At 36.0% G+C, this 19,924-nt stretch overlaps 1 long non-coding RNA gene across 2 annotated transcripts in view; it reads left to right on the forward strand.

Annotated features, from left to right (window-relative positions):
- Positions 1–18,050, forward strand: part of LOC128314233 (uncharacterized) — a 59,888-nt gene extending 41,838 nt beyond the window's left edge. Inside the window, exons 3-6 of one of the 2 annotated variants that reach the window (XR_008295725.1) lie at positions 1,960–2,161; positions 2,285–2,415; positions 14,965–15,080; positions 17,923–18,050. This is a non-coding gene — a long non-coding RNA (uncharacterized LOC128314233). The remainder of the gene's footprint in view (positions 1–1,959; positions 2,162–2,284; positions 2,416–14,964; positions 15,081–17,922) is intronic. The other variant, XR_008295726.1, reaches the window with a different exon arrangement.
- Positions 18,051–19,924: the final 1,874 nt, after the last annotated feature.

Raw genomic sequence — 19,924 nt, forward strand, 5'->3', positions numbered from 1 at the left:
GGCTCTCCAGTGCTCACTGCCAAGCTTCACAAAAGATGACTGGGAGGGAGAGTGGGAGTCAGAGCTGCCAGTCACTGGCATTGGCATTGTAAGCTTTTTGAGGGGACGCACTTGGAAAGCAACTCCTATGCAGAAAAAGCTGGGGATCTCAAAAGTGTAATTCATAAGGATGAGAGGCATTGGGATCTTACTGCCTCCCAGAAGCTTGCCTCGCTGCAGACTCTTCAGGGCTACTCTCCCACCAGTCTTGCTGCTGAGAATAGCTTGGCGAGAGAGTCCTTGGAAGGGTAGGGCAGGTGTCTGTCTATGGGGTTTGAGTATATATGTGAAAAAAGACACTGATGATCTCTCATCCACTTCAGGGGGATTTTAGATCCAAAAGTGATTTTGAACCCAATATATCTCTCTCTAGAAGATTATATGGGAGAATATCAACGTGACCTCTAATCAAAGATTCTTAAATAGAACTTAAAAAGTGGTAACAAGGAAGACTGATATATTAAACCGCCATTACTTATATACACATGCACATAATTACATATGTGGCAGTCTCTATATAATAGATAAATATTATATATATATATGTGATTAAAAAGGCAAGCCAAAGCCACGTAGTGAAATAAGATGCTTGTAACGTGTAATCTAATAGGGGGCTTGTAATCATAATATATAAAAAAAGCTGCCACAAATCAATAAAAGATGATTTAATATAAATTAAAAAAAATTGTTTTTAAGTTTATTTATTTTGAGAAAGAGCACAAATGGGGAGAGGCAGAGAGAGAGAGAGAGAGAGAGAGAGAGAGAATCCCAAGCTGGCTCCATGCTGTCAGCACAGTGTCTGACACAAGGCTTGATTTCACGGTTCATGAGATCATGACATGAGCTGACATTAAGAGTCAGATGCTTAACTGTCTGAGCTACCCAGGTGACCCCAACATGAACACGTTTTTAAGAGAACTGTACTATAAAGAATTGTGCCAGCTTTGACTGAAAGAGACGTTAAAACTGAAAAGAGGTCCTTGGAAATCTAACCTTTACAGTGAGAAGGTAGGTTGAAGAAATGACTCAGGTGCAAACAGACTATGCTACAAAAATAGGATGGGTGGTTCAGGGTGAAATCATGAATTCTGAAATCTAGAGAGGAAAGCCAAGAATCAAGGAGAATTAGTCCATGATGAGTATATGACTGAGTCCTGAATGAGGACATTTCAACATTTGCTTGGTAGGATCTCAGAAATACTAAGAAACTGCAATTCCTGTGTACCTCCCCCCACTCACACTCCTTTGAAAGGAAATGTCTATAGTAGTCTCCTAGGATCGTTTCATGAGATTGTATCGTATGTGTACCAGGAGAGGCAGAGAAGTTGTCTCTTTAATTCGCAGGCCTTCGTATCAAGAGGAATTCTGCTTGAAGAGCTACACCTAAAATTAATTTGGATGATAAGATCCTAGAATTTTATTTTATTTTCATGTTTAACATCGATTTTTGAGGGAGAGAGAGAGTGAGCAGAGGAGGGGCAGAGAGAGAGGGAGACATGGAATCTGAAGCAGGCTCCAGGCTCTGAGCTATCAGCACAGAGCCTGATGCAGGGCTCAAATTCATAAACTGCAAGATAGTGACCTGAGCCAAAGTTGTATGCTTAACCAACTGAGCCACCCAGGCACCCAAGGTGTTAGAATTTTAGTGGGATAAGGTCTTTCAAAGCTTGAGAAAGGTTGAGTATGTTTTGCATATGGAGAGTGTTTTGCCCATAAATCATTGGCGGTCGGAGGAACACTGCAGCAGCTGGCTTCTGAGATGGCTCCCAATGGCTGCCCCTTCTTGGGATGCAGGCATTTGGTATTCCCCTCTGACAATGGATAGGGTTGATTTATGTGGCCAATGGGCTACTGCAAGAATTACAAAGTGTGGCTACTTTTATTTATTTGAAAATGCTGAATCATTTCTATAATACAAAGGAATGAAGGTATAGAAAGAGGATTTTTGAAGATTTCTTTAATAGAGTGGTGCTATGAAACCTTATCCTTCCTGACTGGCAAGATTCATCTTCACACAAAAGAGAAGTTTCTTAAAGAGATCACTTGAAGAGCTCAATAAAATACAATGAGATATAGAGGACAAAGTGAATTGGAATCTAACTCATGAATAACAATCAAAATGGTAAGAGATGTCCGAAATAGTATAGCTTAGGATGGCCTGGATTTTCAGTCAGAGCAAAAATGCATGAAGTTTTCCCATGGCTGTAATACACACACACATAATTTACTGTGTCACTGTTTTCAGATCTCTCCAACAGAGCCATGCTAAGTGTGAACAAATCATCATAAAAAGAAGCAGATGTATGCCTGGATTCCTGGGGGCTGATGAAGTAATGAATTGGCAGCCAGGATAGAAATGCTCTTATTTCACTTAAGGTAACTGTAAGTTAAATATTACCAGTGACGTGGAAGGGCGTCTGGGTTGCTCAGTGGGTCGATCATCTGACTCTTGATTTTGGCTCAGGTGATGATCTCAGGATCATGGGATTGAACCCCATGTCAGGCTCTGCATGAAGTCTTCCTGAGAGTTTTCTCTCTCTCTCTACTTCTGCCCCATTCCCCCACGCACATGGAATAGTCAATGAAGCAAGAATGTTCAAACATTCCAAGTGCGTGAGTACTGATGCTAAAACTCTGCCAGGTAATATATTCATGATAGTATCAACCAGATAAGACATTTATTGGCTCAACTTGCCATATTAAAAAGTAAAGTAGGTCTTGATTTCATGAGAATGTAAAGACTTAAAATTTTCAGAAAGATAATATAACCTCTATAAAAATTGGTTATTTTTTTAAAAATTTCTTTATCATGTACTGTGTATAATGCAGAAGATAAAAATGGAGGTGTTGATCAGGTTACTGTACCTTGGGGTCACCAGAATTGAGACTCCTCAAAAAATTAGAAATATAATTATCATAAGATCGAATCATTCCAATTTGAGAATATATCCAAAGGGAATAAAAACACTAACTTGAAAAGATATCTGTACTCCCATAGCACGCTCACACACACACACACACACACACACACACACACAGGAATATTATTCAACAATAAAAAATGAGGCAATCCTACCGTTTGTGACAAGAAGGATGGATCTTGAAGTCATGGTGCTAAGTGAAATAAGTCAGACAAAGAAACACAAATACTGTATGATCCCATTTATTCATGGAATAAAATAAATCATAGAAAAAGGGATCAGACACGTGGTTACTAGAGGCAGAAAGAGGGAAAAGAGAAAATTGGAGGAAGACAGACTAGTGTACAGATTTCAGTTAAAGATAAATAAATGCTGGCAATGTAATGTACAATAGCATGACTGTAGTTAACACTGCCTTATTATATACACACAATTGTTAAGAGAATAAATATTATTTTTCCTTTTTTTCCTTATTTCCTTCTTTTATTTTGATTCTATCAATATTAGATAATGAATGCTAGCTGAACCTATTGAAATAATCATTTCATAATATTAATTAATAAAACCATCATGCTGTATGCCTTAAACTGATGCATGTCAATTAGTTCTCCATGTAAATGGAAAACAATCGTTTTGTGATATAAAAACATTAAGTAGTGAAACAAGTTTGCTTTAAAGTGTTTCCAGAAATAATTATTATAAAACAAGACATTCAAAAAATATAAAGCATACCAAACACCTTTGTACTTCTCACCCAGTTTAAGAAAGAAATGAAACTTGTTTTTAAATTAAAATATATACATATATTTATAAACACACCAGACAATTTAGAGAAAGAAAATCCATTATAAAGAGTTCACTAACTTCATGGCCTCTATGACTCACATGATACCCTCAGAACAAATTCAGAAAAAGAGAGGCCCAAGGATAAAAATGAAATACATCAATTTACCCCACTTTTGAGCCCTAACTATAAGTTACAAGGCTACGCCGAACCAAAGACAGGCATCCCAATGTTCACTTTCATTGAAGCCGACAGAATAAGACTTCCATCACTTTCTGTGGTATTTGGTCACCCAAGGAAAATAATTGTAAATAAGGCTGACTGCACACAAATTGACTGTCCTTATAGCTGGGTAGTATTCTTGTAGAAGAGTGTGCAAAGAAATGACAATCTGACAAAATCAGTGGCAAGTGGGAAGAATTAGACCATTTTGCTTGAAAAGAGTACTGCAAGAGAAAATTTCATGAAACCTGAAACTGAGCTTTAATAAGTCTTCTACAGACTTAGAAATTAGTCCTTAAGGGGCGTCTGGGTGGCTCAGTGGGTTAAGCATCTGACTTTGGCTTAGGTCATGATCTCACAGTCCATGAGTTTGAACCCTGCATCAGGCTCTGTGCTGACAGCTCAGAGCCTGGAACCTGCTTCAGATTCTGTGTCTGTGTCTCCCTCTCTCTCTGCCCCTCCCCTGCTTGAGCTCTCTCTCTCTCTCTCTCTCTCTTTCTCTCTCTCAAAAATAAATAACCATTAAAGTTTTTTTTAAGAACTTAGTCCTTAAGATTGTGAGAGAAGTAATTGTGTGTATTCATATCACACAGTTCCAGTGTCTTTGTGTTGAAGCCTCTCTACTTTGTGTGGTGTGAGAGAACAATCTGCTAGACTTTGAGGACAACATCCAACATTAATCGCAACCTCTCAATAGAACTTCTGTCATCATCAGTGTTCAGTGTTTCTTTGGTTGGGGGAAATACGTACAAGTTCCCTTTCAGACAATGACAAATTGAAGTGTTCCACTTTTCCCCAACATTGCTCTATGGAGTGCTCTTGGAGAAGGGCTATCTTCACATCTGTACCCCACTGGAAATGTTTTAAGGCTTACCCCTTTTCCCATCACTCACTAGAGGCTTGTCTGTTAGGGACTTGGTACGGGTAATATACACAAAACTTTTAAGAGATCTGGAAGTAATATTTGAGGCATGTGAAAAGGACTTTAGTATTAATTGAGAGGTATATGTGCATTTCTTTTTGGGGACTCCCCTGGTGCCTCTCAGAAGCTTAAATGAGCATGGCTTGAATCTAGTTAGAGAAGACACTGCACATGTGACCTGCACATTACCTCTGACAGCAGCTTGAGAGAGTTTTGTTGGTATATGGATTTCATGCAATGTATTGAGTAAAAGGGGAAATAAAGGAACTTCTTGGAAAAGTCTGTATTATTACAAACCGAAAGACATCTGGATTTTCATTTCTATTTTTAATGTTTATTTCTTTACTTTTATTTTTTAATGTTTATTTATTTGAGAGAGAGAGAGAGAGAGAGCAAGCCAGGGAGGGGCAGAGAGTGAGGGAGAGACAGAATCTGAAGCAGGCTCCAGGCTCTGAGCTGTCATTACAGAGCCTTACGTGGGCTCGAATCCACAAGCAGTGAGATCATGACCTGAGCCGAAGTCGGATGCTTAACTGATTGAGCCTCCTAGGGGCCCCTTATTTATTTATTTTTAGAGAGAGAGAGGCGGGGGGGTGGGGGAGTCCCAAGCAGGCTTCACACTCAGTGCAGAGACACACAGGGTTCCGTCTCACCAACTGTGAGGTCATGACCTGAGCCAAAATCAAGAGTGAGATGCTGAACCGACTGAGCCACTGAGGCACCCCTAACTCCACTTTTCAGGAACATAGGCCAAACATCCATGAGTTGTGAGGCTCTCCCCACCCCAACCTACCCACATGCAGCCCTGTCTTCATACCGAGCAGACATCCACACCTGACCCGTAGGATCATGGACATCACCTCTTTACAGTACCCTGCAGACAGAGGATTACATCCAGAATGATTAAGATAAACATTCCCATATTTCTGGAAAGTAAGGGGACTTAAAAACGAAAATTTAGTTTTAATAAAAAAAATAAGGAACTTGAAAAAAAAAAACGTGAGCACTGGGATTCTTTTCTCATTTCAAACTTTTATCAAAACGTATGAAGTGAAAATCATCATATCCTTGACGACAGCAAGTTGTGCTTAGTAGACAATTAACTACAATTTGAATGTACACCCGCACTTGCCCAAAATCAGAGATAGAAGACAGGTGCAGCAGGAGAGCCCATGGACTTTGACCAAGAAAATTCTCATTGTGCCAAAAGTAGAAAACACTCATAAATGTATGAGCGTATGCATTAAAGAAACATGCATTAATATTTCGTATTACATGTATGTGAGTGTGTGTGTGTGTAAAATTTTTGGCTACGACATGCCTTTGAAGTCTTGCCATTGATTAAGTTTAACCCTGATTTTCTCATGATCACATAATCATCTGAGACATGTTCATAAACCTATTTGTTCGCATAGCCTACTCCTTTTTACCTGCTCTTTTTCATTCATCAGGTTGCAGATTCAATGGCACCTTTTCATGAATTTTATAAAATTGTCTTTCATCCACCAAGCAGACCTAATTGCAGCTTTTAAACTTCCTCAGCATTTTGTATGTGCCTTTGTTAGTGAGAGGGACACAGTATTGTAGTCACCTGTTAAAACATTACATTATCCATTAAATTATGAAAGCCATAGGATGGGAGTTTGGTCTTCTCATCTTGTACCCCTAGTTCCCCAAAACGCATTTAAAAAGTAGCTATATGATATGTGAATATTTCTGTGAGTGATGAGGCATTTCAAGTCATTGAGCTAACCACTTGGTCCACTTGTTGCAATATTCTTCCAAGGAACATGTGTTGAACTGTATTACACAGAAACAGAGACTCGGAGAGATCGTGACCTGTTTATAATCACCAAGCTAGTAATATCATGCTCAGTGTATCCAATCCACCCCCCCCATTTTTATTGAAAAAGAGAGGACAGAGCAGCATAACAGCACCATTAACACTCTATATCGTTGCTGTTATTAACAGTTATTGAGTGTTTAACATCTACCACCCATTGTCTCACGCTTTTTAAAGTTTCATGTTATCCAATTCTTGAGAGAAGTTATGAAGTAAATTCCACCGTATCCACAAAAGAACTGAAGAACAGAGATTTCAGAAACATGCCCATCCCATTAAATTCATTAGGTCTAGAAAGTACCTAAGACGAAGATAACTTAAAATGTCATTTTCTGGTATACCTCACTTATTTTATTTAATGCCTGCAGAAACAAATAGAGTAATGCAAATATATAGGCCTTGCAGTTTATGTCATTCAAATAAAATGTCATACTGATATTTTTATAATGTACTAAAATATATCAGTCAGGGTTCATTAATTAATTTTTTTTCCTAACACCTGAAAAAATAATGAAAGAAAAAATTTCACCTTTATTTTCTCTATAAGTAAATTTAAGTAAGAGTAAATTTAAGTTATGAACTGAAATGCATAAAAAATATAAGTGCTTTCCAACTGGAAATAATTTTCTCCTTTCTATTCATCAACTGAAAATAAGAATATCAAATTCAAGTATGAATGGTAAGTGTAATTGAACATGAGGGAAAGTATAACTAGTCTATGATTTTAATTTTTGAGTCACTGATTTTTCTTAGGAAAACAAATATTTCATTACAAATATATTTTTCAAAACCCATTTTTATAATGCCATGTTATTATTCTAATATTATCAATTCAATATGGCTTTTGGAATATGTGAATCTATGTGAGAAGATGAAAGTTACCCATTTTAAGTCAAACCTTAAGATTTAAGAAGGAAAAACAATCTCAGTATTCCTTTGAAATAAAATAGGTTTTTAAATTTAATTCAGATATAAAACTACAATGACTTAAGCTAAGGAACATTTTTTTGTTATTGTTGTTATTTACTGAGAGATTATCTGGGAAAATAACATAGAACTCTGTCTTTTCTTTTAACATTTTTTTGTTATTTTTGAGAGAGAGAGAGAGCACTAGCAGGAGAGGGGCAGAGAGAGAGAGAGAGAGTGAGACAGAATCCAAAGCAGGCTCCGGGCTCTGAACTGTCAGCACAGAGTCCAATGCAGGGCTCGAATCCACCCACCATGAGATCTTGACCTAAGCAGGTTCTCAACCAACTGAGACACCCAGGTGCTGCTACATAGAACCCACTTCTAAGGACTGCAACGAAGTCCTAGGCTTTCCTGTAAGAAGAATTTTTACATGCAAAAGCACACAGACAAACATATGCAAATATTTCCCAGAGAAAATAACGTAAGTGTTGAGTTTTAAAGCTTATTTAATTAGGAAATAGAAAATATGTTATTCATATTGGAAAAATAACTTTGCTGTGTTATGTCGAAGGCAGGATTTAGGTGCTTACAGATATCTTTTCTATATATAGATGTGTGTGGTGACTACGGGATGACATTTTTTTTTTCCCTTCTGAGAAAGAGATGCCACAGAAGAGAGAGATTTTCTCCACAGAAGTTATCAAGAAGACTCTGTTGCTGGGTTCAACTACCAAACCAATAATTTGGTTTACTAACAAAACTGAGAGAAAAATGAAGGAGGTCGTTTTGTTTTTGTTTTTGGTTTTGTTTTTTGTCTTTTTTCTCTGTCTCTCCAAATCTAGAAGGGTCTGATCCGAGTGTCCTTCTGGACTGTGAAGAAAGAACAGAATGAATCATTGAAACATGTATAACTATTGAAAATAAAATGCTATGTGTTCTCTCAACGCAACACGACTGTTACATGAAATTCTGACAACAACCATTCCCATGCAACCAATTGCTAATTTCTTTCCTTATTCCACCAGCAATTCTTTCTGCACAGACATCGTGGAAAAAACAATTCTATTCGTAATGTAAACAAGCACTTTTTTTTTTATTCCTAACAATTGCTCACTTCAAGAGGGATAAATGCTTAAGGGAAAAAAAAAGTTAGTGAAGCAGCTCTCAGTGAAAGAAACAGACACATTTATAGAAGTTGATCACAATTGTATTTATGCAGATTTATGAGGACACTAAATTGGGAGAGGATCTTCCTATTTGGTCTAGTTTTCATCATGGTCTGCCTGGTTTTAGAAGTCCTAAAAGTTCCAGAGCCTGTCACAATTTATTTTTATAATACATCATCAAATTATTGTGTTTAATCTTAGCTGTATATAGGTACTTTTAACTATTGTTCAAAATATTAAAAAAGAAAAAATATGTAAAAAATGTCATATGATGTAGAATGTAAATAAAAAATCACATCTATCTATAATTCTATATCTAGATCTTCTAAATAACATCTTCAGAAGCTTTCTGATTATAACAAATATTGTCAGGAAGCATTATTTTAATGGCTTAGGAAAAATTATAATGATGATATTAATAACTAACATTGAATAATGATAATAACAACAGTAATTGTTGTCAGCTTGGAGCTAAGTGTTTTACATACACTATTTTTTAAGTTTATTCATTTACTTTGAGAGAGGGAGAAAGAGAGAGAGGATGAGTGGGGTTGGGTCAGAGAGAGAGGGTGAGAGAGAGAGATTCAGAGCAGGCTCTGAGGGCTCAAACTCACGAACCGTGAGATCATGATCTGAGCTGAAACCAAAAGCCAGAACTTAACCGACTGATCCACCCAGGTGCCCCTATACACTTTTATTATATAGAAGTGTTTTTTTTTCTTTTTAAATTGAGGTACCATTGACATATTACCTTATATTAGTTTCAAGTTTACACTATAACGATTCAATGGTTGTATACATTGCAAAATGATCACCACAATAAATCTAGTTAGTCTCTGTTATCATACAGTTACACAATCGTTCCTTTTGTGATGAGAACTCTTAGCCACTTCTAAATATACAATGCAATATTATTAACTATAGTCACCATGCTGTACATTACATCTCTAACATAAAAGTTTTTGTATCTTGTTATCATATCTGCTAGTTGAGAGGCAACACTGCATAACTGTTGGGAGTTTTGATCCCTTGAGCCAGACAGCTAGATTTTATGTCCTACAAATTCTAACTCAGTGTAATTAACCTGTCTGGAATTTCATTTTCTCATATCTGAAATAGAGAAGTGTTTCTGTGTGTAATAAATGAGTTAACATAATTAAATCACTTAGAAGAATACCAAGGACAGAGTAATTATTCAATAAAAGTTATTATGATTCTTTGTTTTTGCCATAATAAATATACATGCCAGTGTTCAATGAAATATTTTAGTACACACTTTGTGAATACTTTATATAAAATACTGAAAATGAAATCCCTGGGGCATATATTTTGAATATTTGCATGGATTTTGATTTATACTGCTAAATTTCTTCCCCAAATTTCTGCTCTGATAATTTCCATTCAGTGCAGAGAAACATATTGGAATGTTCTTTTGTCAGAGTCATTAGATTCTATGTAATTTCAAATTGAAAAACAACAGTTTAAAAATATTTAATTTATTCTACTTATTTTTCATGTGAAGTCCTAGTGAATTGCTCATCAATTTGAATACATATTTCCATCTTAAGGCTATTATATTCTGTTGGATTATCGTAGCTTTTTTCATTTTGTATTTTGACTTCAATAATGCTTTGTGTGTAGAAAGATTTGTTGCTTTCTGGCTTCAAATTTATTAACATTAACATTGTGATTTCATTATACTTTTATTCTTGGAAATTAAACTATAATGCATGTCATATAAATACAGTAAAGATTACACCTATAATATAAAATATATTACATATACTAAATGAATGTAATATGTTTATGTATAATTTTATCTGGGTATGACTCCATCCCAATAATCTCACTAAGAGTGCTATGTTCTCTTCAATATTCTTCTATGTTCAGTATTAAGATATTATAGATAAAAATAAGCTCCAAAATTATATAATCTCTCATATAAAACACTGAAATGTAAAAATCACTTTAACATATTTTAATGTGTATAGGAGCCTATAAAACATTCTTGTACAAAAAAAGTTATTTATTTCCAAAAGCATTATAATTTTTTAGATTTTTTTTATATTTAGATTAACCCAGTGGGAAGTGCTATTTTGATAAACTATAGGATTTCTTGTGTGACTAAATCATAGCCTTTGTGTTGGTCAAATTCTGTAGATCATTTGCTCTGAATTAAAGAGACGTGCTGACATGAGGGAATTAGTACTTGGATTTAAAAAATCATTGCATGATTATAAAAAAAAAAACGTATAGTGTATGCTGTACAGTTTATTTAAATTTTGCCTTGTAACCATAAAAAGGAAAACATGGAAATAAAACCTTGTTTCTGTTGGGGCACAAGTAAATTTTAGCTGGGTCACATACACTAAGTTTCTCTGCCTCTGTAAACCTATTGAATGTTTCATTCAAATGCGTAATCGTTATTTACTAAGACTTAGGCTTTAAGAATAGTTCTACTTTGAGGTGCCTGGTTGGCTAAGTCAGTTAAGCGTCTGACTTCTGCTAGGTCATGATCTCACAGTTCATGAGTTCGAGCCCCACGTCAGGCTCTGTGCTGACAGCTCAGAGCCTGGAGGCTGCTTCAGACTCTGTGTCTCCCTCTCTCTGCAACTCCCCTGCTCACACTCTGTCCCTCTCTCTCTTTCTAAAATAAATAAACATTAATTTTTTTAAAAGGAATAGTTCTACTTAGTTTAGTTGACCAATTTAAGTGTTTTGGGTTTTTTTGCTTCTTTTTTATTGATGTACACTTGATATAAAATATTATATTAGTTTGAAGTATACAACACAGAGATTCAACAATTCTATACCTTATGTTATCTTGCTACGAACATGGATGGACCTAGATGGTATTATGCCAAGTGAAATAAGTCAGATAGAGAAAGACAAGTGTCACATGATTTTACTTTTACATGGAATCTAATTCTTTTTTAAAAAAGAGAGAATCATACACACAGGGAACAAGCTGGTGGGATTTGCTCTTGTTTTTGATGTGTTTGTTTTTTTACCACCGAACAATTAAGTCCTTTCCCTTGAATTAACTGAAATAAATGTCTGCTATAAGGTAGAAATGTCTCGTATACATAAGAGACAGAGAATTTAACTGCTTTAGATTACACAGCTGCTACAGGACCTACGCTGGAATTCAGTACCAGCCTTATTCAACAGTCTTTGAACTCTTAAAACTTTCCTTCCCTTTTTTCTTTCAATAACTGCAAAACCAGAAGATACTGGGCTGGTTTCTTAGTAACATGTTAGTGAGGAATTCTGTCAACCTCATCGATGACATATTTGCTACTCCAAAAGGATGCTAATATTGGAAAGTTAAGGCACTATAAACAGTTCCCAGTGAACCGTCATATCACCCAGTGAACAGATATTTGGCATTGACAACATTTCCTTGGCTACTTAACTTACATCAAGAGCCTGCTAACCCTCCTACATATCAAGGAACAGAAGATTTTGAAAAAGCTACTATTTTATGGCAGCTCTGTACTGTGCTGTAAAGCAAGAATACAGTCCATGGATAGAGGAGAAACTAAAAAAAAAAAATATATATATATATATATATATATATATATATATATATATATATCACAAGTCTTGGGAAACTCTGCATTTAAAAAGTCAATATTTAACACTACATGAAAAATAAGAACCTGAGGCCATTGAGCAGTTTAGGTGTCTGGTATTTAACTTTAAATCCTAAATGAAATATTTAATTGCTTAAAATATTTGTTATTTTTCTGAATAAATAGTGAGCATGGATACACCATTACTTGGTTACATACATCATTCACATTTGATTTTATAATATTACATGCTTGTAAATTCCAAGGGAATATTTTGACTCTTAAAAAATACCCACATTTTATTAGGAGCATTATTTTCTCATATTCATGAATCATGCCTTAATTTTTTATGAATATTTTAAAAAAGAAAGAAAAGAAAATGATAGCTCAGTAGGAAATAAAAACTCTCCCTTAGGTAAGTTTCCTAGTAATTCCTTCATTTTCCTTGTATCAGTGATAGATAGAAAGACTGTTAGGGTGACAAAACTTCTTTGTCAGGAGATATTATAATTTTAATACACATAAAAGCATGTCTTAAAGTCTACTGTGCCACGTCATTTTTATTTGAGTAATAAAGTGTTTCCTATTTAACAAAAGAACACATGGCCAAATTAAAAATGCTTGGAAGTGAAGTTATTGATAATATTTTTTAAAGTCAGTATGTCATAATGAATTCATGTATTCTTTGTTCAGATTCTGCACATTCTAGAAATGAGATTTTTTGAAAAAAGGAGAAAATGTAGGTCAACTCCTATACAAGCCTTCTGCAAATTCTCAGGCTTGATTATAATCACCTATTTATACATTTGGTTGATAATATTTGAAAACCCCTACGAGGTACCAGGCACTGTTCTAAAGCATTTGGAATATATTAGCTAAGCACAACAAAGATTCATATTCTTTTGGAACTTATATTTTAGCAAGAAGAGAAAAAATAGTATTAGACCGCAGCAGACAAAGCTCTTGCTTAGTTGTGTGGTACAATGTATACAGATGGGCATGTACTACAAAACTTCAAATATCTTTAATACTGCTTAGATATTGTGACACATTCAGAAGGCAGGTGAGCTTTTATCCTCATGACTTTGTAATAACACAATGGGATGAAAGAGTAACTTCTAAATGAATTAACGAACTGTTGGATAAAACAGTATCTGAGAATTATTTGTAAATGTTCCTGTGTGATTTGGTGCAAAGTGTGGCTTTTCTCTCAGTTTTTAATAGTTTGGTTTTAATATAGTGATGAACACACTTTAGTACTCTATCCATATATTATTAGGCAACAAATTAGCAATATATTTCTTCTCAGCAGATTCAAAACATTGATCAAATTTTTGAGAGAACAACACATAGGTATTGCTGCTAAAAATACATTTATGAAGGTTCTGTCAAAATTCTTTCTTTGTGACCGATTGGTTTCGGAGAAAAGGCAAAACAGAATGTATGCTACAGATTTTTTAATGTAATAGACATATTTTCATTATACTTAATAAAACATTTTATATATAATTCACATACTTATTCAACAGTGATCATGCTTTATCATATTTCCTGCCTTAAACTTTTATGCTTTATTTGCATGGGATACTTCTGTGTTATTACTCCAAAACATTCTCTACCTTGCTTGATCGTTAGAGATTCTCTGGAGTTAATTTTTAATTGTTCAAAGGAAGCCTCTTCCACAGAGATTCTCCTTCGTGGACCTGAATAAGGCCTGGCTACAGGTACATTAACGAATCTCCCAGGTGATTAAAATGTGTAGCTAGGTCTGAACACCATAAGATTACTCAGACAGTAAGTCAGCCTGCTCATGTTCTTTTTTTGTTTGTTTGTTTTGATGTTTATTTATTTTGAGAGTAGAGAGACAGCATGACAGCATGAGCGGGGAGGGGCAGAGTGAGAGTGAGAGAGAGAATCTCAAGCAGGCTCCACCCTAAAGCATGGAACCCAATGTGGAACTCGATCTTGATCTCGCAACCATGCGATCATGACCAGGAGATCATGGTCTGAGTTGAAATCAAGAGCCTGATGTTTAACCAACTGAGCCACCCAGGTGCCCCAGCCTGCTTGTTTTCTACTGTTCATTTTTTCCTTTAATTTTCTCCATCAGTTTTTAGTCATCATACCAATTCTATGTTCTGTTCTATTTCATTTGATTCCCCCTACAATGCTACATTAGTATTTATTTTGAAATTTCCAAGAGGTTTTAAATGTAATTTGGTAGTCATGTAATTGATAAAATGTTTAAACTTGTGATGAGGTAAATAAACTCTGAAGCATGGCTGTAACTATACTGTAGTTATCAATATGTTTTCTCGGTTTCTTAGGGGTTCTTCAGACCCTTAAGGGGGGGGAGTGGGGCATCAAAACTATTTTCATCCTAATAGCAAGATAGAAACATCTGTTTTTTTTTATTCTGACTTACAATTACTAACATAAATGTAAGTGGAACTTTCTAAACCTTGTATGACATTTTCTTAAAATTTTAAAATACAGTTTAAATTTATTTCAAACATTAATAGTACATTGTTAAACAATGTAACAAGTTAAAACAATACTAGCATAACTCCTTTCATATTCCAGAAATATATCCTGAGAAAAGTGACTGTTATATGACATTTTCTATCTCAACAGTGTGAATGCAGACCAGATGTGAGATGCAGTGGTCGCCATAAGACATTAAAGGAATCCACAAAAAGGTACATTGATATCCCTCCTCTCACTAAATGGGTTTTGTTTGGAAAAATATATCTAATTTTCATAAATATGCTGTTATTTATATTAACTCATATAATGAGTTTATCATTGTTATTATAAAATGAAATAATATGCCTTTACATGTGGCAGTGGTAATATATCTTTATTGGTGGTTCTGATCTTTTTTGGTAATACACAGATATCACTCTTCCCTAAACTCTTACTACTCAAATCATAAGCATTCATTGCCTACTTTGCAAAGCAATTTTGCTAACTTCAACTTTTCTGTCATTACTATGCACAATTGAGCAGTTAACCTAAAATAAGAAAAAAATAAAATAATAGAAAACATTGAACACATAAAAATACATTAAGTATATACTTTTAAGAAGGAATCTCATTTACATCTACAGCACTAACAGTTTGAACTTAAGTGTAATAAAGTTTGAACCTTAAGTGTACTAAAAAGAATGGATTATGATATAAGTCACTTTTGGGATAGGAAATAATGAGAGATGAGGCAATGGTGTATGCAGTTTTACTCTTTGCTTTTAAGAATTCATATTCAGTCTGTTTCAGGACTTGGAAATGTATGCGGGCTCTGTAGCAGACTTTAAGTTGCACACTGAACTTACCATAAAGTAAAACTTGTACAAAATGATAAAATTGTTGACAATGTGTCTGTGTCACAGACACTAAACGGACTTTAATATTATTAAGGACTATTGTGAACATTGCCGACCTCTTCATCCTTACATTATAAAAGTCAGAATTAGGACAGGAATATATAAAATATAGCAGCAAAAGCTTACTAGAATTTGCAAAGTAGTGTGGCTCCAAAAATGCGTAAGTGATGCACAACTCCAAGAGTGAACCCTTAGGTAAACTGTCCACTTTGGTGATTATGTTGTGACAATGAAGGTTTATCGGTTGTGACAAATGTACTACTCTGGTGAGTGGTGTTGACAATGGGAGAGGCTATTCAGGTATGGGGGTAGCAGGTATATTGGAAATATCTGTACCTTCCTCTCAATTCTCCTGTGAACCTAAAACTGCTCTAAAAATTGTATATTTTCAAATGGATAAATATACTGAAATAATAGCTTTGATGAAAATGAAGTTATCTTATTTTCTCTTCTCATTAAGATTTCTATTTACATTCAGTGCAAAAATTATTTTATCAAAATTTCCACAAAGTTTGTTAATATCTCAGGATTATTGCCATAGGTAATGATATATGTTTAACAAAATCAACCAAAGAAAATGCAGATTTCATAACCTCACTGATGTTCTTTATTCATGAAATACTAAAATATGTGAATACAAACTGATACCCAGCACAGTAATAGTTTGTGATTTTTGTCGTTGAATAGAATACTGTTTCCACTTTAAAATAAAAATAATGTGAAAGATTACAAGAAAGCACATATATGGCATGGAACTTCAGTCCTTTTACATTGAAATATGACATTGTTGAATAAACCAAAGAATCTGTCAGTTACCTTTCTTTGAAATGTGTATTGCATAAGGGAATAAAGGCATTACTAACATTGAATAAAATTTCCACCCAAAACTACGTGAGGCAGAGAGACGTCATTCTACACAGTCAATGAGTTATGATACAGGCGAGGGCAAGGAGATGATGGGGAATCTGAGATCAATCATTAGGAAGATGCAATTGAACAGAATCTGTTAATAAATAAAATTAACTGCTCTGCTTCCCGGTATGCACTCCCAATCACGTCATTGTAGAATTGCATTTTATCTTTGCTCCATGGGACTTTAGAAAGTAGTTGGGTGTTTCTCTGCACTCCACTACGATATGATAACATTGAAAGTGTCACAAAAATTTTATTTGAATTTTCATTAGATGAATGTGAGACAAGCAGGGTAGATTCCATTAGTCTTATTTTACCAATAATGAAATCAAGAAATAAGAAGCTTAAATACCTCGGTGTAAGCCACATGGCTAGGAAATGAGGCTCTAAGGTTAGACCCTCAGCGTTTATTCTATGATCTTTAAATTTTCACTTTGATTATAATATTTATAAAGGCAACTGACATGTACAGACTACTTAATGACAATCCTCAAAGTGCATTAAGTTGCTTGAATCTGCTACGCCCTTTCTATTTCACAAATGTCTTATGTGTTAATGAGCAGACTGAGGGCGGAGGCACACAGCTACTAAGTGCTAGTTGGTGCTAAATTTAACGTGCTGGTAGTATCTCATGGGCAGTTAGGAGGGCAAATATTCTTAACAACAAGGTCAAAGCATTCTAAAAAGAGCAGAAATTCCAAGAAGATAAAACATTAAAAGGATGCAAATAATCTTAATGTGAAAATATACAATAATACAAAGTTAAGCCAATAGAGTACAGATTCTAAAGAAATATATTTTTTTCATTCATGTTGCGAGTTGTAAGCACATTTGGCTTTCGTTTCTCTTTTCTCTCTATCCTACCCACCTTTCCCTGCTTTTCTCTTCACTATGTACTAGCCTACAAATAGCTGAACACACAAATTGTTACCCCAAATTAGTTGCTTGCTCCAAATAGGAATTTCATAATAAATGGTTAAAATGAGGTTTTGAGAATATTTATTAGGCATTACTTAACTCAAAACTTCATGGATGAATTTATTAAATAGTTTTTTTTTAATTCAAGGCATTATACTAGACACTATCAGTAAATAGAAGTGCATAGTATGTAGGCTTTTCCTCTAGCAGTCTATTAAATATAAGTGCAATTGTTAGTTTCACTTCTAAATTAATTTAACTTTGTGATTATTTCCCTATCCCATTCTGATTCCCTATTTATTTCTTATTTCTTTCCATGAACTTTTAGTGACGTCTTTTTATGATGTTTTATCAAGGATAATTGATCAAGGCATGCATCAAGGCAGGTGCTGAGATCCACTTGTCTTACTGCCACTCAAGACAAACTTCATACCTAAGTTTCCTTCACTTATTAAAATTGCTACCTACTAACCTGGAGCAGTCAGCCTCTTCTTCTGGCATCTTCTCTCTGCCCTCTGAGTACAGGGGCCAATTTCAGGTTGTAGCTGGGAAGCTCCTGAGATGCATGCAAACCAACATTTGGTGTGCCAGTCAGGAGACCAGAGAAAAGGGCCTTAGGAAAGGTGTATCTGTGGTGGAAATCATGCGTTGGTCATCAACTTCTATAGGGGAGGGGTGGCCCATATGTTGGATGTTTGTGGGCCACCGTGTGAGTACAGGGATGCTCCTAAAATGCCAGTCCTTGTAACATGCTGGTTGGAGGAATTGCACATGGCACATTGCAGCAGAGAAGGAAAGCATATGGATGCTCCCATGGGCTGGCCTCTATTGGGGGCACTTCTACTGGCCACCAATGCCCAGGTGGAGGCTGAAGCTCGGGTAAGGAAGTTAAAAAAAGAGCTGAGATAAGACAAGGACATGGGAATGTCCATTAGCCCTCTGGCTTCGGGGCTGGCAAACAAGGTGGGAGAGCCAGATAATAAATTAGAGACCTTAGCGTGCTGTTTTGCAAAGCTAGGAAGGCATAAACCACGGCAGATTAAGGTCTGAACATTTGTGACTCAGTCTAATTGGGACCCGAAGACTTGAAATCCCTGGAAAAGTGGTAAGAATGAAAAGGAGGATGTCATGGGGATTGATAGTGACATGGACAAAATGCCAGATACTATCTTACTCCTAATGCAAAAGAAAGCAAAAGTACAGCAACGACAACACTAGCTACCAGGACAGCCCCCAATTCTGGAAATAATGAGAGAATACACTCCCAGTGAGCTTATTGAGGAAGGTGTTAAATACCAGCAAAAGACCAGGGAAAGTATCCCGGTTAGTACAGCTATGGGATACAGCAGGTAATGGCATTTCTCTGACTAGTTGGGAGGCAAAACAAAAATAAACATCACCACACACCCTGCCATCCAGCAGTGCCTGCATGATGCTCAAGGGGTTCAAGGTACTCACTCACCCCCTTATAAATTAAAACAGTCTATCCTGCAGGGAGACTTTAGCCAATGAGGAGTTCTCTCTGCAGTATGAGACCCTGGCATTTTCTAGAGGAGGTGCATCAAGTTCTTAGGGAGCTGGGAATGACACAAGCCATCTACACTCCTGCCTTTGAAGGCCCTGATCAGGCCACATTCACTGCAGGAAGGAAAGCTAAGATAATCCAGTCCACCATAAGTACCTGGTATGAAACACTGATATCCTTGTTGAGCCCAGTTGTGAGACAGGATATTTATGATATCAGGAAATCCATTGATGATCTGAAGGAAACTGACAAATCCCAGGAACAGTTAAGAGCTGCAGGAAAGCCCAGACATAAAAGGGAAGCTCGGAAAGCCAGAAGGCAGTCTCAATAGGCTTTGAAGGGTCCCATAGAAATAACCTGGAAGCAAATATGGCATGACTCCAGCGCTGTAGGATCCAGCCTGAAGGAGAAATAGATAGAATATCCAAACTGGGTTGGTTGGGAGAAAGCCTTAAAACCTGCCCCACCTGTCCCTACCCTCCCTGATGTTCCACTTGCTCCAGCAGATATTGGGGTGGATACCTCCCATACCTCAGGCATAGGATGCAGACCAAGATTGCCTCCAGGTGAGGGCCACTGAGGGCAACTGGAAGCTTCACTTTGAGCTCACTATTCACCATTCCTCCAGAAACACCCAAGGCAATGGCTCTGGTGGACAATGCAAATGAACATACTCTAATAGATGGTAACCCTCCAAAGTTTCCCTGCCCCCTGAGTGCCATCGATGGCTAGGGAAGGCAAACAGGTTATGGTTAGAAAGTTTCTTTTAAGTGGCAACTCTCAAACAATTCTACACCTGAGGGAC

The sequence above is a fragment of the Acinonyx jubatus genome, chromosome B1 (genome assembly GCF_027475565.1).
Source record: "Acinonyx jubatus isolate Ajub_Pintada_27869175 chromosome B1, VMU_Ajub_asm_v1.0, whole genome shotgun sequence".
NCBI lineage: Eukaryota > Metazoa > Chordata > Mammalia > Carnivora > Felidae > Acinonyx > Acinonyx jubatus.